Source organism: Equus quagga, chromosome 1, assembly GCF_021613505.1.
Source record: "Equus quagga isolate Etosha38 chromosome 1, UCLA_HA_Equagga_1.0, whole genome shotgun sequence".
NCBI lineage: Eukaryota > Metazoa > Chordata > Mammalia > Perissodactyla > Equidae > Equus > Equus quagga.
In genome coordinates this window covers 16731314-16753853 of record NC_060267.1, presented here as the reverse complement: position 1 = coordinate 16753853, position 22540 = coordinate 16731314, and the positions used below count along the sequence as shown (strand labels likewise).

General features: G+C 58.9%; 1 protein-coding gene across 1 annotated transcript in view; it reads right to left on the bottom strand.

The window, feature by feature from the left end:
• Positions 1–18466, bottom strand: part of FIGNL2 (fidgetin like 2) — a 28453-nt gene extending 9987 nt beyond the window's left edge. Inside the window, exon 1 of the mRNA XM_046653930.1 lies at positions 18186–18466. The gene's annotated coding sequence lies outside the window, so the exon portion shown is untranslated. The remainder of the gene's footprint in view (positions 1–18185) is intronic.
• Positions 18467–22540: the final 4074 nt, after the last annotated feature.

The following is a 22540-nucleotide window of genomic DNA, read 5'->3' as shown; positions in this document are numbered from 1 at the left end:
CTCACACAGGCTGTGACGGTGTCATTTATAATAAGAAATATATATCTGGTCTTCATCCACTGTTCCTGGCCCGAAGCTCCCCAAACTCTTGAATTTCCAGAGCAATGAGAGCAATGGGAGCATCTTTCGTTAGAATATTTGGTTTCTTGTCCTCAGTTTCTGAAATACCTTCAAAGCCATAAAGGTGAAATGGGTGTCTTGTTATTCATACAAGCCCCTTTCAACCACACCTGAGTTTATGCTGATAAGATGATTTTTGGAAAGCTCCTAGTAACCTAAGCATGGAGGCTGGCTGCCAGGGGAACCAGCCATGATTAGAGGGTTGGAACTTTCAACCTACCCCCCACACCCCTCCCACCACCCAGGAAAGGAAAGGGGCTGGAGATTGAGTTCAATCGCCAATGGCCAATGATTTAATCAATCCTGCCTGTGTAATGCAGCCTCCACAAGACCCCAAAAGGGCAACACATGGAGGCGCTGGGAGGGTGGGGCCCCAGAGAGGGCGTGGACGCTCCCAGCCCCTTCCCACCCCCCTTATCCTGTGCATCTCTTCCATCTGGCTGTTCCTGATCTTATATCCTTTCATAATAAACCCGTAATCTAGTAAGTAAACTGCTTCCCTGAGCTCTGCGAGCCGCTCTAGCAAATTAATGGAACCCAAGGACCGGGTCGCGGGAACCTCTGATTTATAGCCCATCGGTCAGAAGCATGGGTGACAACATGGACTTGAGATTGGCCTCTGAAACGAGGGCAGCCTTGAAGGACTGAGCCCTTAACCTTTGGGATCTGACACTATTCCCCTGTAGAGAGTGTCCAAATTGAGTCAAATTTGTAGTTAAATTCAGCTGGTGCAGCAGAATTGGCTCATGTGTGGAAAACCCACACACCTGGCGTCGGAAGTGAAGCAGTGTGAGAGTAAAGGAGAGACACACACGGGAAGAGTGTGTTTTTCCCTCACGCAGGCCTCAGACACTCCTCCTCCAGCCCACCCAGCATCCCACGGCAGCCATCACCCTGAGCTGTCACCGTGACCATGGGCAAGACACCTAGCCTCTCTAAGCCTCACCTTCTTCAGTTGTCAAATGAGACGGTGTGGACGGTGGACCGCAAACTTTTCTCTCTCCCTAGGAACCCCTTTAAAGTAAATTTTATACAAGATGTGGTGGGAAGGGACGCCAACCATGCAGTGTCAATGCCCGTCTCCAGCTCCCTAAGGAGGCCCCTAACTCCCCTTCTGGATCATACAGAAATTCTAGGCTTCAGAATTCCATTACCCACCGGGAAGGAGGGGGCTTGGCCAGACAGGGCTGGGGGCCGGGCAGGGAAGGAGGGGCAGCTGTGTGGCGGCTCCAGGCCTGAGTGGAGAAGGGGCCACCGCTGCCCTCCTGGGCCAGCTCCCCGGCTCCATTATCTCAGCCCCAGACAAAGGGGCTGGAGAGGGGAATCCCATTGTTGGGCCTCATATGGAAATCTCATTAATCTATTCACCGCGGCTCCCACAGGCCTTTTGTCCCAGGCTTTTTGTCTACTGCTCAAAACTGGTACCCTGGGGGGGTCTCTGGTCGCCTGGCAGGGCTTGAACAGGACTGTTCCCCACCACTGGGCCCTGCCCTTCATGCCAGCTCCCCGTTACTGCAAGAGGAAAGGAGAGGGAGGGGCGACAAGAGGACTCCGGAGAAGGAGTCACCTGCCACTGCCTTGTACCCACCACACAGGAACCTCTTCCCCCAGTCCAGGCCAGAGAGCAGCCCCCAGCACAGCTGGACCCAGAACTCTGCCTGGGGGACCCCCTGGGCCTGGCATAGGGCCTACTGTAGGTGGGGCTCAATAAAAGTTTGGGGACGAGCCAAAGGAGGCCAGAGAGGTGGCTGCAAAACTCCACGTTGCAGGGGCTGCAGCTCGTTTCTGCAGGGACTCTCAGGATGCCGTCAGTGTCCCAGGGAGTATCAGCCGGTAGAGATGCAAAATTGGATCGAACTGTGACCCCCCGTCCTCAGGGATGCTGTGGTCTAACAGGAAAGATAAGGGAAAAGTGGTCACAGCCAAAAGACAGGGAGGGAGGGAGGAAAAGAAAGACAAGAAAAGACTGAATTCTGGAAGCCTGGAGACAGTTGAAGCTATTTTCCGGGGTGGGGGGTATCAGGCAGCACCTAAAACGAGTCTCTGAGGATGGAAAGCACTGTGGTCTGTGCGTGGACTTGAGGCCGGTGAGAGGAGGGGCCAGAGCCGGGCAGGGAGTGCCGGCCCGCCCATGTCATCACTCACTCGCTGCCCACAGCACCCCACCTCATAGATACTGTCTACAGATGACACACTGAGTCCCAGACAGGAGATGCAGCTGTCAGAAAGGGGACCCCCTACCTCTGGCCAGTGTTTTCCCCACCTCCACAGGCTGTGGGGAGGCAAGGATGCAAACTGAGGAGCAGACCCCTGAGGGGAGGAGTCTGCCCAGGGGATCAGCACCGTCTCCCTGTCTCCCTCCCTGTCCCCAAACTCGCTCTGGCTGGAGAAATGATGCAGAACTCGGAGCTGGGGACAGGGAGTGGGGAGCAGAGGAAGACGAGGATGGATGCACGAGCTCCGAGGAGTGGGAATGGTCAGGACAGGTGTGGTCACTGTTGGGGTGATTGTGTGTCAAGGATGCTGTCCCTTGATCCCCCCTCCTGCAGGAGCACTCCCCCCCTCCTGCAGGAGCATTCCCCCCTCCACGGGATCATTCTCATCAGCCTACAAACATGCTTTTATTTCTCCATCTTAGGGGGGAAAAAAGCCCAAAATCATCTCTGATCCCCTCCAACTACACCCTATTGCTTCCTACTTGCTTTTCAGCAAAACAAAAACCAAGAAGTTTAGAAGTTGCCTATACGACTGTTTTCTGATTCCTCCCCTTCCCTCCTCTCTTGAGCCCTTCCAGCCAGACTTTCACACGCAGCACTGCGGCCGCCCACGCACATGGCTGCGTGGTTACATCCCTGGTCGCCCCAGGCCCAGCTCAGCAGTCTTGGACTGGGCCGATCACCCCTCCTTCCTGGAAAGTCCTCACCGCCTCCGGCCTCCTCTCCTCCTCAGCCTCTTTCACTGCCCTCCTTCCACACCCTCCCCTCTGAGCCTTGCAGAGCCAGGGGCTCAGTCCTTCTCTCCACATCAACTCCTTGGAGCCCCCATCCAGTCTCGCGCCCTTGACCACCGTCTGTACACTGAGGATTCCTGAACGAGCTTCTCCAGCCTGGGTCTCTCCCCTGGCCCTGCTGGCAGTCAGCCTGCTTCCTGACACCTCCGGTGGAATATTTAATTAGCACAATTAATGCATCCAAAAATCAAACTCTGATTCCTCACCCCACCCCACCCCTACCCCATCTTAGGAAATGGTAGCTTCGTCCTTTCTAGTTGCTCAGGCCAGAAACCTTGGGTCATCTTGAACTTCTCTCCTTGCCACCTCAGACCAGCAAATCAGATGGGCCTTGGCTTCAAAACCTATTTGAACTGCCAGCACTTCTCACCACCTCCCTCCACGCCTTCTCTCACCTGCTGACTGCAGCAGCCTCCTGTCCCATCTCCCCATTTCTACCCTCACCCCCCCACTCTCAGTCTCAACACAGGAGCCACGACGACCCTTGAAAAGACGTCCGATCATGTCATTCTTTGACCCAGCAGCTTCCAGTGGCTCCTCTCTCACTCCGAATAAAAGCCCAAGTGGCCTACCAGGTCCCCCTTACCTCCGGGCCTCCCCTCCAGCCACACTGGCCTCTCGCTGCTCCCCCTACACCAGGCTGGCTCCCACCTCAGGGGCCCTTGCTGCACTCGGTGCCTACAACCCGCTTTCTTTTCCCCAGCTCTCTGCATGGCTCACACCCTCACTTCAGGTCTCTGCTCCACCATCACCTCATCAAACACTGTCCCCCTCAACCTGACGTTCTCTGTAGCACTTGTCATAAATCTGACCTACTAGTTGCTTTATTGTCTTGTGTCGACTAGAAAGTTCCATGAGAGCAGGGACTTTGTTCACTGTCATATCCCAAGCACCTAGGACAGTGTCTGGCACACAATAAGTTCTTAATGGACTCTGTAGGATGGATGGATGGATGGATGGGTGGGTGGGTGGGTAGATGGATGTATGGATGGATGGATGGGTAGGTGGGTGGGTAGGTGGATGGGGGATGGATAGATGGGTGGGTGGGTAGGTGGATGGGTGGATGGGGGATGGATGAGTGGATGGGTGGATAGGTGGATGGGTAGATGGATGGATGGATGGATGGATGGAAGGGTGGATGGGTGGATGGGTAGATAAGTAGATGGATGGGTGGATGGGTGGATAGATGGATGGATGGGTAGATGGGTGGATGGGTGGATGGATGGATGGAAGGACAGGTGGATGGGTAGATGAGCAAAGAAGCTGTGTCCAAATAAAGCAAACACTTGGAGCCCACTTGAGATGGGGAGGGTGGCAAGAGGCAAAGCCCAGGATTTCCCTTAGGAGTGGACAGGGGAGGGTGCCTCCTGGAAGCAGAGTTTGTGTCTGAACACCAGAGGAAACTGCCCATCCCAGCCCCCAGGGACCCCACCTGGCCTCCCGTTCTTTTTAATCTTTCTCCTTCTCTCCTTCCCCAGTCAGGCCTCTGCGAGAAGACAAAGGGGCACTGGAATCCCCATCAAAGGCCGCAGGACACATGGTAAAGAGATCAGGCCCCTTGGGAGCCTGCCTCCTCAAGGGAGTGAGGCCTCCCCGCCAGCCCGGCTCCTCTCTGGGATGGGGGGGATGCTCCGGCCCTGGACTCCTCATATGTCAAATGCCAAACAGCAGGAGGTGGGCCTGAGCCAGGCTGACCAAGCGGCCCCCATCTGGGCTGTGTGTGCACACGCGCTGGGGGGAGGGGAGAGTGCAGAAATCCCTGCCTGTGTAGCGGTCAGGGCCACAGACAAGCTGTGACCATCTGCTCTCGTCTTGAGAGGCCAGGCCAGGGGCCCAGCACCCTTGGGGATAAACCTTCCCTTTCTCCCAGGCTTCCAGTGTGTGCAAAGAACTTTCATGGTTACCCTCCGGTTTCTCCCTCACGACTTCGCTGCCAGATAAGCATATTGTCCCCATTCTGCAGGGGAGGAAACAGAGGCTCAGGCAGGGGAACTGATTCTCTCAAGGTCAGAACAGCTAGTAAGGGGAGAAGCTGGGACTCGGCCCATTCTGCCAGCCCCTCCCCCAGCCGTGGCCAAGTCCCAGGGCACCAAACTCAGGGCCCTCACCAGGCTAGGCTCTCAGGCACGGCCCTTCCATCCATCCCTGGCTCATCCCTCAGCTCCAGCCCAAGCCTGCCCCACAGCCCCCTCTTCCAGGAAGCCTTCTAGGATTGACACCCCCAAGAAAGTTCCTAAGATGCCTCAAAGTCTGGAGCTCTGTACAGCCACTCCTTTCCCACCCTGGGCTGTTGGTCTGTCCCTGGGTGTTTGGCCCCCTGGTGACCCAGGACCTCTTAGGGGCAGCGCAGCCACCCGCAGGAGCAGACAAGCCCCGAACTGGTGGGGCGAGGGTCCAACAGATGGCAGAAGGAAGAGGCCCCGCCCCAGGCCACGCGGCCACGAAGGGATTTGCACCCAAGGGCTTGGCTTGGACCCCTGAACACAGCCTCCAATCCTGTGCTGGCCAATTCGCATCTGCTAGCCACAAGTGGCTACTTAAATGCATTAAAATGTATCAATTATTTTAAAATTTACACTATTAATTATTTTTAAAATTTACTACTAAAGTTAAATTTAAAATTCAGTTCCTCAGCAGCAGGAGCCGCACTCCCAGCACTCAGCAGTCACGTGGGGGAGAGGCCACTGTACTGGACAGCAGGCACACAGGACATTCGCATCACTGAGGAGGGTTCTACTGCCCAGCACAGGTCTGACCCCAGGCAGCACTTCCTCCCCAGCCAGCGTGTCCCCACGGCCACCGGAGCCCCTGCCCGCAGCGCTCCATGGAACTTGACTGGAGTCTCGCTTCCTGGGGTCTCCAGGCAGACCTCCCTAGATTCAGACTCCTTTCCTTCGGATTCCTAGGGAGTTGTCTGCCTGGCTGGCCCAAGCCTCCCAGGAGCCAGGGAAGGAGGGGTCTTGCTGGACCAAGCCCCTCCCCACCAGCCCAGCCGGTCCTGCCTGCCTGCGCCCTCAAGCTCAGGGCAGGAGAGGAGGGGCAGGCTGAAGGGGAGGGGAGGATGTAGGATGGGGCAGTTTGTCATCTGGCCCTTGGGGCTGTGCTTCCTTCTCTCCCCCCTCAGCTGCTCGACACCCCTCCCCCCTCACCTACCATCCTCATCCTCATCAAATCCCAAAGACAGATGGGGGCTGGCAGGAAGAAACGTGACCACAGTGAAAGCACTCTCAAGTGGCAACACAGTCCGGGGGTCACAGCTGTGTCCCCCGAGGCCTGGCCAGTCCCTCATGTCCAGCCTTGTGTCAGCCAGGCCTGGGCTAAAGCGAGGCTCAGTGAAGGAGGGGGGACACTTAGGAATCTTAGGAGGAGATTTAGGAATTCGTAGGTGCTGGGTTATTCTAGCAGGCCCTACCCCAGTCAGACACGCAGTCACTCTGGCCGCTCATCCATCCATCCATCCATTCAACACACATTGAATAAAGCCCCACCGTGTCAAGATGTAACAAGAGGATGTAAAGATGGACAGGTGGGCTCCCTAACCAGCTTGACCAGGTAGGGACCTGGCTTGTTCTGGCCTTAATCCTTGTTCCAGGCTAGATGAAGCTCCTTTGTCTCTGCCCAGTGGTCTGAGCAGGATGGACACCCCCCACCCCGTCCCTCAAACAGGCGCACATGCACACGCGCGCACACACACACACACACACTCCCAGCTGCTGCCAGGACCCCCCTCCCATGGTGTCTCTGGCCAATCACAGCACTGAAGGTTAAGTCCCACTGCCCAGCGGCCCCCAGGGAGTGTATTAGCACATTTGAACCGCTCAACCTGCAGTGACAAAGCCTGGGGCCTTGGAAGGAGACACAGCAGGAGGGGTAGGGGCCTGGGGGGAACTGGCCTCCCTCCCCTCCCAGGGGAAAGCTCAGGACTAGATTAAGCATTCTGGGGCACAGAGGAATTTGGGGGCCCCAGCTCCAGCAGTGAATAAGCGATCCATAAAATCCCGATTTACACACTCACTGATCAAACGGCCCACGACTACCCCGGGAGGCTGGGGGTGGCTCCCGGGCTTCCCCACTCTTGCAGAGGGTCTTAGGGAGCCCGGAGCTGGATCCCCGACACAGATCCCATGCTTTATCTGCAGACTCAGTCCCATCCCAATCCCCAGGAGGGGCTTCCGTCCCCAGGGCCTGGCCACCTGCCTGTACAGGCTGTGATCTGGCTGTCTTTGGGGCTGGCTGGCCCGGTGGCCATCTTCGCCCGCTCTCTGTGAATAACTGCTCTTCCCCTCGCCTGTGCTGCCCCGGGGCTGCCAGGGCTGACTTCAGCCTCCTCAAAGCTGCTAATCACTTTTCCAGCTCTGAAGCCCCCTCTCCTCCCGCCCCTTTCTTTCCAACAGCCCCTCCATGTTTTCTCTTGACCCTCCTCTTGATCCCCTCCCAGCTGGAGCTGCTGGGATGCTCTGAGCCCTTTCCCTCCACCGCCGGTCTCCCCTACCCCAGGCTACATGGGAGCGGGTACCGGCTCTCCATCCCCCAGCCGTCCCCCTGGGGACACCAGGTAGGGACAACTAGCCGAGTTATGACCCTTGCCCCTTCCCCAAAAGAACAGTTTGTCTTCACCTGCCTAAATTTTGTTTGCTTCACTTAGTTAGGCTGTCTGAAATTTCCGCAACAGAAAATCATCCTGGTTAACAAGCATCCACTTTCAAACCAAGTGTGCCTTTGGGAGGGTCCAGGCCATCAGCGCCTGCCTCTCAGTGAAGGCCAGCAAGGCTGAATGCCTCTCCCTGATGCCTGCACGAGGTGAGCTGTGCTGAGCAAGTGGAAGTTGCACCAGGAAGCAGGGGCAGCAAGCCTGGGGGGCCGGGAACTGCTTAAAGGGCAGCACAGCGCCCACCCTGCCACGGCCTCTTACCACTACTTTCTCTTTCTTCTCCCCAAAGCCCCAGTACATAGTTGTATATTCTAGTTGTAGGTCCTTCTAGTTCTTCTATGTGAGCTGCCACCACAGCATGGCTACTGACAGACCAGTGGTGTGGTTCCACGCCCGGGAACTGAACCCAGGCCGCTGAAGTGGAGCATGCTGAACTTTAACCACTAGGCCACCAGCGCTGGCTCACTCTGCTCACTACCTGAGCTAAGTTGGAGCCAGTTAGGGATGGACTTCAACTCTGGGCCCTGAGGACAGGACAGAAGGGGAGGGACAGCTCACAAGTCAGGCTGCTATCTCCCCGAGGCCACTGCCTGCTGGGCTGGGGGCCTGATCTCCTTGATCTCCTTCAGTCCCCACAGCAGGCTGCGCGGTGGGGAGTGTGGTGGCTTGTGGTGGAGTCCATTCTACAGAGGACAGGCTCCTCCCTTCTTCTCCCTTCCCTCACCTTCACTGGCTGCTTCCAAGGACCCTTGAACGCAGCCGGGATCTATTAGCAACTTGAGTGAGGCAGGTGTCTGAAGCCCAGCCTGAAAGACTGACCAAGGCTGGGGGTCTCTGAGGCCAGCCCAGCAAGCCCAGGGGTCCCTCTGCAGGTCACCGTCCCACCCCCTTCCTGTGAGTCAGCCTCTGAGAGTGGGACGAGTGTCTCGATCTCTGTTTCCTCCAGTGTGACATGGGAGGACCCAGCATCTCCCACAGGCTGCTGTGAGGGCAATGAAGGAAGGGTGGTCTTCCAAGACGCCTGGAGCAGGGCCAAGGGTGGGGCAGGGCACCAGCGCAGGCTCTGACTCGGCTCCTGAGAGGGCTCGCTAGGTGCTCCGGCCTGGGAGCGGGGGGAGCGAAGGAGGACCCACTGAGCTAGAGGGACTCCAAGGAAAAAAATACAGCTCCCAAGCTACCCACTGGGCCCCAGAGTGGGCAGCGCTGCCCTGCAGGAGTGACGTCCCCGTCCTGCCCCGACTGTCGGGTGGGTCTGCAGAGGCTGTGAGGGAACTGAGCTCACCATCACCGGAAATGCAGTCTGAGGCCCAAACCACAGCTTCCCAGAACAGCCTAGGCTGACCCCTGGCTCCTCCCACCTGTGACCTAGGGCAGCTCTCACCAGCTCCTCCTCTGCCAATCGAGGGAGGAGCCCCAGGGCCTGGCCGAGGCCCCCCTTCTGCCATTTAGAAACTGCCCAGGCAAGATCACATGCCCCGTCAGGTCCCTTGTGAGAGCCCACCGTGCCAGACCCCACTTCCTCCCGAGCCACCCTTTTCACCATCCCTGGGAACCTTACGGGGAGGGTTAGGGATGTAGAGGGGACTCTTCAGGGCTCCCTGGGTGCCCACCAAGACCTCAGACTCACACACCTGGGGAAAACACCCCCACCTTCTCTCTCCAGAGTCCACCCAGGCACCCAGGCTGGAAACCCTGGAGGCCTCGGCTCTCCAGCTCTTGCAGCCTCTGCCGTCCAGCTGGACACTGGGTCCTCTTGACACTTTCTGAAACGACCCCCAGCTCTCATGTCCGCTATGACGCCTGGCCCACATGTGGACCCACTGCCTCTCCCTCCTGATCCTTCTTCTGCCCACCTGCCAGGGTAGTCCTTCTGTCTAAAACACACACCCAAACCCTACTGACCACAGAGTGGACGCCAAACGCCTCAGCCTGCCACCAAAGGCCAATCAGTTTGTCATTCCAGCCTCAGACCCTGCCACTCTGGCCCCTTCTAGCCCCTCCAGCCATGGAGTCCATTCTCTGGGCCAGACACGGTCACACTTCCAGGCCTTGGCGCCATCTGGTCCCTCTGCCCAGAAGGCCGTCTCCCCCATTCTGCAGCCGTGGCGCTCCCATGCTATTATGTCACTTTGACTCTGATGCTGTTGCTGGCTCCCTCGGGGGTACGCCGCACAAGTGCCCTGCCCCTCGGTCCTGCCACCTAAAGGCCTTCTTTAGAGTCGGTGGCACCCGTTCCCTCCCTGCTTGGCCAGCCCTGCCCCTGGGCCTTTGCACAACAGTGCTCTGGCCAAGCAGCCCCCATCTGTTCCTTTTCCACTCTGTACTTTCCATCCCAAAGTCCCCTCCCCAGAAAACCTTCCCTGATACAATGGCAGTGGGCCTTTGGGTTTCTTTCTATAGTAAGTACTTGTTCTAATTCCTCTTTTTGAAGATTATTCACTTTTTCATTGAGGGACAAAGATTTGCAGTTGAGGGCCAGCCCCAGTGGCCTAATGGTTCAGTTCAGTGTGCTCTCATTTGGCAGTCAGGGTTCGGTTCCTGGGTGTGGACCTACACTGCTCTGTTAGTGGCCATGGTATGCTGGCAGCCCATACACTAAAAAATAGAGGAAGATTGGCACGGATGTTAGCTCAGGGTGAATCTTCCTCAGCAAAAAAAAAAAAGAAAGAAAGAAAGAAAAGATTTGCAGTTGAACCCTGTGCTTTGCCCCAGCTAGAGTCGACCCCTCCCTGAGGCGCTCAGCTTCTCACCACAGTCTGGAGACAGGAACAGCTACGCACAAGGCTTTCGGGGGCCTCAATGCCTGGGGTGTTGATGAGCATCCAGTTGGCAGTCAGTGGAGGGGGCTGTGGCTACTGCCCAGCTCAGGCACACGGCTATCCAGGGCTGGAAAAGACCCTCCCAGTGCCTGTCTCCTCGTCCCAGGACTTGGCCCTGCGTGGGTGTGAGGTGGAGGATGAGGTCAGGGCTCCTGACCATTTCTAGTCACAGCCACCTCATGCACTCGGTAAATGGGTAGCTTGTCCTCAAAAATACTTTTTAATGCATAAGATAAAAATACATGGACTGCTTTATTTGTCCATTATACCTCAATAAAGCTGGAGGGGGAAGTAAAATTTAAAGAATACATGGGATTACAAAGGGAATTAATAACATTGGGATATGGTTCTATCTATGAACTCCTCAGGGCTCATGGACCACAGCTCTCAGCCCAGAAGACTGGAGCCCCCCTCAGGCCCCACGCCCTCCCCTCAGCCAGGTTTAGGACTCAAAGTCGACCTGCATCAGTGTGGGTGGCATGTGACCTCCAAAAAGCTTAAGCTTTAAGGTCTAAGTGATCCTATGTTCCCTGGCCCCAAAAACGCCCCGTCCTTGTGCGTCCCTGTGCTTGGGGTGGTGAGAGACCCGCCCCCCCCATGGCGGGCCAGGCCTGCGCTGAGGGAAGGAAGCATGTCCAGGCAGCCCACCTGGGCTCCCCCAGTAGCTGCCCCCACCCCCAGGCAGCCCACCTGGGCTTCCCCAGTAGCTCCCCCGCCCCCTCCTGTGTCTTTCCCAGCCCTGGGGGTGGTGGGCTGAGTAACTCCAGCTATGCAGCCTGGCCGGTCTACCTGGGTGTGAGTGGGCAGGGCTGTCCTCAAGGGGGTGGCCCCCACACCTGCAGGGTCACAGGAACAGAGAGAGAAAGAGAAATTGGGGGGAGGGTGTTAGGCAAAGACAGAGCAACCACAGCAATTCCTTCTGTCTGTCTGCTCCTGTATGGCACCCCAGCACCCCGCCAAGCTCCGCTCTAAGTTCATTTAACCCTGGGAAGCAGGTACAACTGCTGGTCTCATGTTACAGAGGAGGAAACTGAGGCACAGTTAACTCATCTAAGTCACCAAGCTCTCGGAGGTGGTGCCACTCGCCTGGGCAGTCTGGGGCCAGATGCTTTTCTGCCTCTCAAGTAAGATGTTGTCCCCATTTATCAGCTAAGAAAACAGAGGTGTCAGTTGATTCCTACCATCCTCCCCTGACCCCCTTAACTGTCTTCCTTCAACCCCCACACCCCCACACACACACACACACTCGGTCGCAAACCCTGGAGCTTAGCACATTTCAAAGTGGTTCTCATGGGACCAAACAAGTCCTTGCAGGTCTGAGACCCCACCCCTGGTTACAGTCACGACCACACCTGCGGAGAGTGAAGAGAGAGGCAGGGCAGCGCGCAGCCTGCAGACAGTGCAGAAAGACTCCTGAGCACTGAATTTCTCCAAGTAGCTGAAGGACCATCGGATGGCGGACTGTGCAGCCCTGCGCAGCCCCTTGACTGTCTCTACAAGTGATGAGCTCCCATCACGGGGAGAGAAGAGGCTGTCTTTACTGGGAGGGGTACTCCCGGGTAGGCTGAAGGGGTCTTCCTGCCCCCGCCCCCTGCCCCCGGCAGTTTCCCTGGGTCATCCCCACTGCAACTCCAGCCAGCTGCCCTTCCCACCCTGCTGAGGCAGCGCCTTCGTTCCCAACAAGGGGCTCAGACCCTAAAACTCCAGCCGGAAGAGGGCTACAGTACGGAAGGTAATAACATAAAGCATGGCCATCCCACGCAGGACACAGTCCATCTGGAAAAGGAGCCCCTTCCTAGAGGAGGGAGGGTCCAGCGTCTAATGAACGCCGTGGTGGAAGGAGCACTTCTCTGAGGAGCTGGGTGGAAGGGCCATCTCCCCTGGTGGCAGGAGAGTTCCTAGGGGGGCCCCCTGCCCCAACAGAAACCGCAAGCAGACTGGGGAGAGGCGGAGCCACATGACACAGGTAGGGGAGGCCTTCCCCTAGTATAACCTGAATCCCAGTTTTCTTTCCCCACTGGCCTGGAAAGAAGAACAAACACCCCCAGACTCTGGAGCACCCAAGGGCCAAATAGGCCAGTCAGCAGCAGGGGGTTTTCCTGGTCTCTCACTCATTCCCACTGCGTTAGGGCCTCTGACACCTACGACTCAGCTTCCTCCAGGGAAACTCAGTCTCCTTGGACTCTGCCAATGATGCTGGCCCTGCTGTCAAGCAAGCAGTCTTTTCCCTGACTCTCCCCTCTCCAGCCCATCCCGTGCCCTCTCCACAGCTCTGAGCGTGCTACTCCCCGCTCCCATGCCTTCAGTGGCTCCCCACTGCACAGGGAGCACAAGGTGAGCGGTCCTGAATGTGTAGCCTGTCCCTTTGCCTCTTCACTGGTCCCCAATTGTCTTGTCAGCTCCTTGAACATGGGACCACATGCTAAAGTAACGGCTGCTGGATGCCTGGCTGCCTGGATAAAACACCAGGGCCTGGCACAGGGCCCTGCCAAGTGTACAGCGAGCGTGGTCACCCTTGACATCAGGTGCCTGTGGCAAAGCACACAATGCCAGGGCCGGGGACGTGCTCTGGTCCTTCCTGGCCACATGGGAAGCGGAGGGTTGGCATGGGAGATATGAGATGTGAACGCCCACTCGGGGCCTGATGGGTAGGTGCCCAGTGAGTGCGGAGGGTCTCAGGGGCCCAGGAAGCCCGACCCTGGCTGGTCGCCCTCTGGAGCCTGCAGTGCTGGTTGCAGGTGCTCAATACGGGTGTGTGAGAGAAAAATCCAGCCTCCTTGTCACATCTTCCCATCCTCCCCTGCTCCATCCCAGCAGCAGGCTGGGGAGCAGGTGGCCTGAGTGTGCCCAGGCGGTGAAGGGACATAGAGAAAGGTACACTTCCACCTCCCAGGTTCCTGAGGAGCCAAGCTGGCTATCCCCCTCGCCTGCCTCCTGAGCCCCCTCTCTGCCCTGACTCTACTTTGGAGAGAGTTTCAAAGATGGCTGGGCAAGCCCTGCCACGGGCCAGAACGTTCACACACGTGTCTGCTTTTTCTCCTTGCTCCCACATGGGGAGGTGGTTCTCTGAGCCCCTGGGTTCCACGTCACTGAGCAGGTCATCAGAGTAGGCATCTATGTCAGAGACAAAGGGGCACACTATTTGAAACCAGGGCTCAGTCACCTGTGGGCTCACTCACTAGTGCTTTTATTCCCATTCTGGAGATGAAGACATTGAGCCCCAACAGAGTAAGTAAGTGACGTGTCCAGGGTGATTATGCCTGACTAGTGGCAGGGTCATAGCCACGCAGGGGTTGGCACCTAGTGTGGGGGCCATGATTAGTCATCATAAAATGGGGTCAGGGCCACAGTCCCATGGAGGCTGGCCCATGGCCACTGCCTAACACTCCCATTCACTGAGAACTACTCCTGGCTTCAGTCCCCAAGATGAATTGCAAAGGTGGACACTGTCCACACCCTGGTACTAACGGAGAGGAGAACAAGGTTCCCATTGCAGGCCCGTCTCCTTGGCTGGGCCGGGCCAAGTAGGGAAATGGCAGCATCAACAGCAATTATAGCCCTGAGCACTGTCACCTGCGTTTCTGACCAGGCCCTCATAGGCCCACAGTCATTCAAGAGAGGATCTCAGGGCTCCCAGCTCCCACCTCACTTCATCCTCACAATAACGCTTACGAGGTGGGCACCGTTCCTAGTCCCCTTCCCAGATGAGATAGAGAGGATTTACTAAGTGCTCCGTAAGTGTTCACTGTGATTCATCAAGACGCTTATGGAATTGCTCAGAGAAGAGCTAGACTTTCCTGCCACTCATCCTTGTTCCCCGGGGACAAGTGGCTCCTAAAGCAAAATAACCCCTGGACACCCTCTCTCTAGGTGACACACTCAGAGAGGAGATGACCAGCCCACTCCCCGACCCAGGCAGTGTAAACCTGTCCCACTCAAGGGCTGGCCCAGCACCTCCATCTGCTACCCCTGGGCCCTTGGCTCATCCTGCCCCCGCCCCATGATCAGGCCAGGCAGACAGGGCGGGGTGTGGAGGTCAGGAGTGCTGAGCGACAGGCCCGATTCTGCCCTCAGCACTTCAGAGGGGGCTGGACTAGGGTGAGGGCTTCTTGATGTAGGGACCCCCTGGGCTTCAGGGGGTCCAAGAACCCTCCACAGCAGAATGCAAGGTCTGGGTCAATTGATGGAACCACATTTTTCTGGGGACAGCTTTCATCGGTCCCTCTAAGGGATCTGTAAATCAAAAGAAGTTATGGACCCCCAGACTGGGGGATCGTGAAGGCTCCTTCCATCTCTAGTAGTCTTGGGCTATATGCATTCAAACATAAAGGCCAACTCAGCTGCCACTCCAGGAAATTCTGGTTTCTTGCTTCTTTGACTGCAGCACAAGGCCTGGGGCCCGGTGCCGTGCAAGGTCTCTCCTGCCTTGATCTCCCTCACCAGCCCACCAGCTCCCAGAAGGGAGCAGGGCCAGCCCAGGCCTGAGATGGCAGAAGACACCAGGATGCCCCATGGTCGGCCTCGTGCGGCTCATCCCTGTCCACAGCCTCTGTCCTCTGGAAGGCAGGGGCTCAGGGTGTTGGGGACTCCCGGGCCTTGGGCCCACCTCTCCTGCTGCAGCCCTGGAACCTCACCAAGCCGTGCTCCTGCCGGGAGCCTGGTTTTCATTAAATCGGTAAAGAAGTCATTAACAGCCAGCCAAGTCAAGAAGAACCAAAGTTCTGCTGGAAGGCACAAGGAGGGTGAGGAGACCGGGGGCCGGCCCCTGCCCTCCCCGGCTGACCCATGGGGGAGGGGGAGACGGGGAGGCTGGGCTCCTAAGGGTCCAACGACAGCAGCAGTAGAGATGGGGGTGGAGAGTGGGGGCAGTCTTGGTCCAGATAATAAGCAATTGTTAATGTGATCCATATGGATCCTGACTGGCCTCTCTGTTTAACAGGATGATAATGGCAGGGAAAGAATGCCGGTCTGTGGGGAAAGGAAGGGGCAAAGTCCTCCCCAGACTTGGGGGGTGGGGGAGGGTCAGCAACAAGAAGGAGGAGACCCACCCAGGGGTCTCCACCCACCCAGGAGCGCAGAGCTATTTGCTATTTGCCCAAACGTGTCCAGATTCAGTGCTTTACAGGCTGCCCTTACGAAACCCCTTTTATTCCACCAAGAAATATCTACGGGGCACCCACAAGATGCCAAGCCCGGTGCCAGGCCCAGTGCGGGCAGGGAACTCCAGGCCCCACCACTGTCCTGCAGGAGGCAAAGCCTAGTGTGGACAGAGCCACAAAGGCTGAAGGGAGGCACAGGTGCAGAGCTGGGGGAGCACGGAGGGAGGAGGAGCCAGTGACAAGAGCTGGGGACTCTGGGGAGGCTGCATGGAGGAAGTGTGGCATCTGAGCTGGGCCTTGAGGAATGAGGAGGTTGGGGAAAGACAAGGACAATGGGGAAGGCATTTGGCTGAGGGGACACCAAGAGCAAAGGCAAAGAGGCGTGAAATTGCGTGGAGGGAGTCTGAGATCTCGCAATAAAGCTGGAGCCCAGGCAGCGAGCGGGGGATTCTTGCTCCATAAAAAGCTGCGGCCATCCCATGGATGACGACGAGGAATGCAGGAAAGGGCCCTGGGAACAACACAGCCAAGCTGCTGCCTCCCCCTGCCCCCTCCAGTCTGTGTACTGGAATTGTCCCCTCAGGGGGTCCTCAGCCCAGCCCAGCCCACCCTTACACCACAGCCAGAAAACCCCGCAGGGCCTCGGAGGCCAACCTCATCCGTGTGTTTCTCAGTCCCTTTTTCTTCTCCTGGAGACATCGGGGTCCCCCTAAGGAATGGGGGTTATCTGGGCTTCACCAGGAGCCACTCCACTGCCCCAATCCCTTTGCCCCAAGAGGACTTTGCCCCAGAAAATGCCCCAGCGAGGGCATGAAGGTCGCTCCTTACAGGGGTGGCTGCTACGGACACCAATGGAATCAAGTGGAAATAAACGAAATGGCGTTAAATGTGGGAAAGGGGGATTTACGAGGCCTGTCACCCGCTCGGGCACGGCCGGCCAGCAAGCCCCGCCCCTTTCTCGCCCACCCCAGGAAGTCCCGCTCCGCCCCCTGCCCCGCAGCCCGCGGGCGCCGGGTCCCCGCGCGGCGGCACCCAGGCGCCCGGCGCGTCCGTCCTGGGCGGGCGCAGGCTCCGCGGAGACCGGCGCGTGCTCCGGCTAGGGGTCGGGGAGCGAAGCCCAGCCCGGCCGGTCCAGGAGGCACGGGGCTTTCGGGGTGGAGTCTGGGAGGGTCTGGAGCTCCCTCCGCAAGGTCAGAGTTCTTTGGACCACGGCACCCCCGGGTCCACTCCAAAGACGCCACAAGGAAGGCTCTGGGGACCGAGAAGTCCCCCTCCCCGCGGAAGCCCAGAGTGGGTTGGAACCGGATCCCCACTGCTCGCTGCCTGGCCCAGGGCAGGAGCCCGCTCGGCCGCGGCAGCCCGTGCGGACGACAACACAAACATTCTTCCGTCCTCTATTCTCCTCCAAATTAGGTATCCATGGAGACAGGGCCAGGCAGCCTGACAGCCCCACGGCCTAATCCTGATTTAGTGACCGTCCCTTTAACAGCCCACCCACCCGTCCACCCACCCCTGCGCGCCGGGCTGCCGCTGGGCGCAGGCTCCAGGCCGCTCACACGCTCCCCGCGCAGCAACCCCCAGGCCGCCTCCCTCCGGGAGGGACTCGGGGCCTGGAGGGGCCAGGGAGGGGGGCCTGCATTTGCTGAGCACCTACTGTGTGCCGACCCTCTGCGGAGGACCCTCTACAGAGCGGGTTCCTAGCAAGGGAATTTCTGTGTAGACCAAGAGAGGGCTCTTGGAGTGGGAAGTTTAAGGGGCTCTCTCCAGAGAGCTGGGAGCTCAGAGGGTCTCCCGTGCGGCCTGTAGCCCACGGGTGAAGGTAAGTGCTGCTTCCTGCAGCCCCCTGACTCTGAGATGGGGGCTATGCTCTCCCGGGCCAAAGAGAAGAAAGGACGGGGTTGGCAGCAGGGGCGCAGGGCCCGAGGTGGCCTCAGTCTCCTGTCACTGCCCCGTCACCATGCTGGGGAATCTCCGGGCCAGGAACCCAGCCCCCACCCCCTCCCACACACACAGGGGCCGCTGGACAAAGACCTGACGGAGTGGGAGGGGCCTGCGGGCCGGCCCTCGGGCTCCGGACACAGGATCCTTCTGGGACCCGAACCCACAAATCCTGGCTCCCCAACCCCCAACCCCGCAGGCTCCCCCCAGAGCCGGCGGCTCGCTATTGCTGCAGCCTCCACACCAAAGGGGGCGGCGAAAAGGGTGCCCGTCGGCAGCGGGGAGGGGATCCCCTTCTTTGCCCGCCCCCTCCCCCCGGGAAGTGACCCTCGGCTCCCACGCACCCGCCCGGGTCTCTCGCTGGCCTTGCCCTTCGACCCCCGCCTAGTCGAGGCCCGCGCCCCGCAGCCCCCGCCCTCTCCGGCCCTCGCACTGCCCCGCGCCCGCGGACAAAGCTCCGGACACCCCGACCGAACGGTCACCACCCCCTGACCCCGGGCCGCCCGGGCGCCCCCGTGCCTGCCCTCGCCGGGCCCGCGGTCCCGTACCTCGGCATCCCGGCCGGGTCCTAGGTGAGTGTGCGCGGCCTGGGGGGGCGTCCGGCCCCGGGGCCGGGGCGCGGGCAGGGGGCGACAGGCCGGGGCTGGGGGGCAGCGGCGCTCACCATCCTGGAGCCGCTACTGCTGCGGCTGCTGCGGCCGCCGCGGCCGGGAGCGGGACTGGGCAGTGGGGGTGGCCGGACAAGGGCCGCCCCGGCTCCCCCCGCAGGCAGGACCCCCACCCCCACCCCCGCCTCCCCTTGCCCGCCCCCAGCGCCCTCCCTCGCAGGCCTTTGCTCCCCTCCCCTTTCCCTGCTCCTCCCCTCCCTGGGCGCCCCTCCCCTCCCCAACTCCCGCCCCCTCTCGGGCCCTCTCCACCCCGGCTCCCTCCCGCCTCCCCCGCCGCGCCCCGCCCCGCCCCCACTCCCCTGGGCCCGCCCGGCCCCTCCTCTCCACGCTCCGGGCCCGGCCCCGCCCTCTCCCTCCCCTAGCTCTAAAATAAATTAGCCACAGAGGGGGAAAAAAGAGCAAATGACCCTTGGTGTAGAGAGTGTCCTTGCGCCACTCTCAGGCCCGCCCCCGCCTCTCCCGGGCCGTCGGAGTGGGAAGTGGGGGTGGGGGTGGGGACCGGGCCGGCCGGTGAGGGTGGGGGCCGGGTCGCCGAGCGGGGAGGTCGGGATTGAGCGGCGGCCCCCGAGCGTGTCCGCGGGGTGTGAGCGGCTTCCTGGGTCGGAGGGCAAAGGGGACGGCAGCCGCCCGGCCCGCCCCGTCAGCTAGCCGCCCTAGACCCCTCTCCTGGGACTGACTGCCTCGGCCCCTCGGCCAAAGGCTGATGGACTCTTGCTTTCCTCCCCCGCCCCCCGGTGAACTGAGCACCTACTCGGACCGACCCCCGGGATGCGGAGGGGTGGGACACACACGGCCCAGCAAGTCCACGGCTCTGCCCTAACGCCACTCCGAGTGGGGGTGGGTGCAGGGGAGGAGGGCGAGCCCTGCTCCGCTGAGGGTGGGAATGGGGCCGGCTTCTCCGGAGGGCTTCCCCGAGAAGGCGGCATTCCCTCTGGGCCAAGCAGGATGAATCCCAGACCAGTGTCCGAAGGCGTTCAGTGATTGGTGCACTCATTCAACAGATGCAGAGTGAGCGTCTAGGCTGTGCCAAGCATTGGGCTAGGGGCTGGCGACACCTGAGAGAGTCTCAAAGGCACAGCCCTGTCCTGGTGGAGCTCCCAGTCCACGAGTAGACAGAATTCTATCAGAAGCATAGACGCAAGGCTCCAGGGGTGATCCAGGCCGGAAAGGGATCTGCAGGGCCAGCAGCCCACAGCAGAACCCGCTTTGCCCCAGGAGATTGTAGGAGATGGGGCTGACCTTGGGTTGGAGGGTCCAGACACATTTCTTCCGTCTCAAGTGGAGGAGATGTTGAGCGCTCAGAGGATCCCCAGACTGACTGTGGTCTCACCCAAGGGCAGTGCTTGAGGGTCCTGCGGTCAGAGATGTTTTTGTCCATGTGGGCGCTGCAGCCTCTTTGAATGCCAGCAGGACAAGGTTGTCCCTGTGCCCCTCCCCCCAGCCTGAGGTCAGCGCTCTGTCCTGTGGGCTTTGCAGAATTCTGAACACTCACCTTCCCTTCTCCGAGGATGCTTCCTCCAGAGCCTCTGGGGTCTCACTGGCCCCCTCTGGAGGCTCTGGGTTCTGACCTCCCAGGGCACCCCTGTAGGTGCACCTCAGGGAAAGGGAAGGGCCAGGCCCTCAGTGGCTCCCATGATTTCCCAACCCACATATGGAAGCAAGACCAGCACCCAAGCAGGTTCTGGAACTCACCAAGGTCCATCTTCTCCACTCCCAGAATCCTCTCTTCCTCTCCACTCCACAGCCCCAGGACCACATCCTGGCACAGGGGAGAGATGTGTCCAGGCCCAGAACGCTAGTGCAGCCCCCTCTTTCAGAATCAGAAAGGCAGGGGCCAGCCAGTGGCATAATGGTTAAAGCATGCTTGCTTTGGCTGCCCGAGTTCACTGGCCTGGATCCCAGGCACAGACCTACACTGCCCGTCAGCCACGCTGTGACAGTGACCCACATACAAAATAGAGGAAGATTGACACAGATGTTAGCTCAGGGTGAATCTTCTTCAAGAAAAAAAAAATAACATCATTATAAATTCATTAAAAAAATAGACTTTTTTTAAAAAAAAGAAAAACAAGGCAAGATACAGGGAGCAACAGGCACCACCTTAAGAGCTGTCCCTTGCTGAAGAGACAATCGCAGCATAGCAGTGGTAGAAGGAACTTGCTGATATTTCCTTACTTATGGGGCATCTGAGGCCCAGAGAGAAGTGACACACTTGGGGTCACACAGCAAAGCTGGATCTAGAGTCCACTGTACTCTTTCTGCTCCACCTGTCAGGCTCCCCAAATTCAGAAGCAGAGTTAAGGGAGAGGTCAATGTCCACATGAGCTGAGTGACCTCAGCCAGTAGGACTAGTCCCAGAAGGCCAAGCCTGGCATCACCAGGGCATTGTGGTTGGATGTCACTGGGGCCACACTCCACCAGGCTCCAGGGTGGGGGTGGATGACAGGAATGAGGCTGGAGGAAGGAATTCATACTGTGCTCCCCTGGAGCATGGGTCCAGGTCTTCCTCATCCCCCAGGACCCTCCAGTGCTGGTGGGAAGGATGGGTTAGGCCTCAGGAAAGCCATCCGTGTGAGCCGGTAGGCCGGGTCAGGGTCTCAGGCCCTGGCCGGACTCTGCGAGGGAAGGCTCTGCGTCTTGGAGGTGCTGAATTGGTTCTGATGGGCAAAGTAGCGTGGGTTATGTTCAGGGGTTTAGTTAGCAGGTGGGGGTGATGTTGGGCTCTTCACCCCTCTGCCCCCCATCCTGCGCCAGTGCTCAGGCAATGAAGTGTGGCTCCCCTCCCAAGCTCATTAAAGTCCTGTTAATACATCATCCAGCCTCCTGGGCTGACATACTCCATCCTGGCAAATGGCCCTTCATCCTGTCTCTCCATCTGCCCTTCTGGGGGGGGGGGGGGGGGGGGGGGTCTGTTCTCTGAAGGCTGCCTGTTGACCCCTCTCCTGGCTGTCCCCAGTCTAGGGATCTGTGCCCTGGGAGGCCCCCGCTGAGGACAGGCGGCAGGCTGGGCTTGTGATCATCCCGGGCTAGGTCAAGTGCCCAGCAATGGATTGGATAATAATGGTGGTGATGACGGCGTATTGCCATCATTCTTTCCTAGTTCTTTTCCTTGTATCACACTGAAGGTGGAGAATCCCGCCCCCCACCCTGCTCCCAGGGGAGGCAGGTGCTCTGCGTGGCTGGGTCGCTGAGTGCCGGGTGTGCATGTGGGGTGTGGGGCATGTGTATATGTGCAGGGGTGTGTGACCTGCCTGGTCCAGAGACTTGCAATAAGGTCTTTCTGAAAACATCAAGAAAATAACCTAGCTGGCCCAGGGAGAATCAGCACACAGGGTTTTGAAAGGAGAGGAGAGTTAGAGGAAAGATGTGGAAGCCAGAGGGGGTGGGAGGGAGGAGCAGGTGGGGGGAGGAGGAAGGAAAGAAAAGGGCCCAGGGAAGGATGGGGGTGGGGGGAGGAAGGGAGAAAGAAATGGAAGAGAGGAAGAGGAAAGGGCGGGGGGACCTCTCTTTGTGGTCCTCTGGATCAGCCACGCAGGAGTCATTAAGAAGCAGGAAAGGAAGGAAATGTGTCGCCACTGGGGAATTGGGGTGCGCGCCCAGAGGACACCACACCCCACCGGCTGCTACACTCTCCCCCTGCTTGCCCTGGGCTCAGGCTGCTCCCCCAACAAAGGGAAACCTTCGCTTTCTGGCTGTTTGGCCTTTAAGGCCCAGTTCCCAGTGCCTCCCCACTCCTACTGTTTGTGTGCTTACAGTCCAATCCCCACCCCACAGCCAGCCAGGGGCTCTTAAGAGCCTCCCTGAGAATTACAAAAAGGTTCCCTTCCTCTGGGCAGACACAGCTCTGCACCAGACCACACAAGACTTGGGAAGACGCGCTGTAGCTGTTTATCAGTTCCCTCCTTTCTCTCTGGGGCCCAACACTTGGGGACCCTAGTATCCACTTCCCAAATCCTTACCCCACATCTGCGTCTGCCTTTTGGTCTGTGAGCAGAAGCACACCCACTTCACCCTAATCCTGTAGCACAGCTTTTGGGCCAGGACCCCAAACTGCACTGTCATCCCCACATGTACCTTTATCATACAGCCTCACAGAACCTCTCACTAAGCACTCACACCGTTTTAATACCTCAGAGTCTCTCCCTGGATCATCAGTTCCCCTAGTCTGCCTGGGGAGCTCCTATTCATCCCTCAGAACCCAACTCAGATATGCCTTCTTCTGTAAAGCCTTCCCT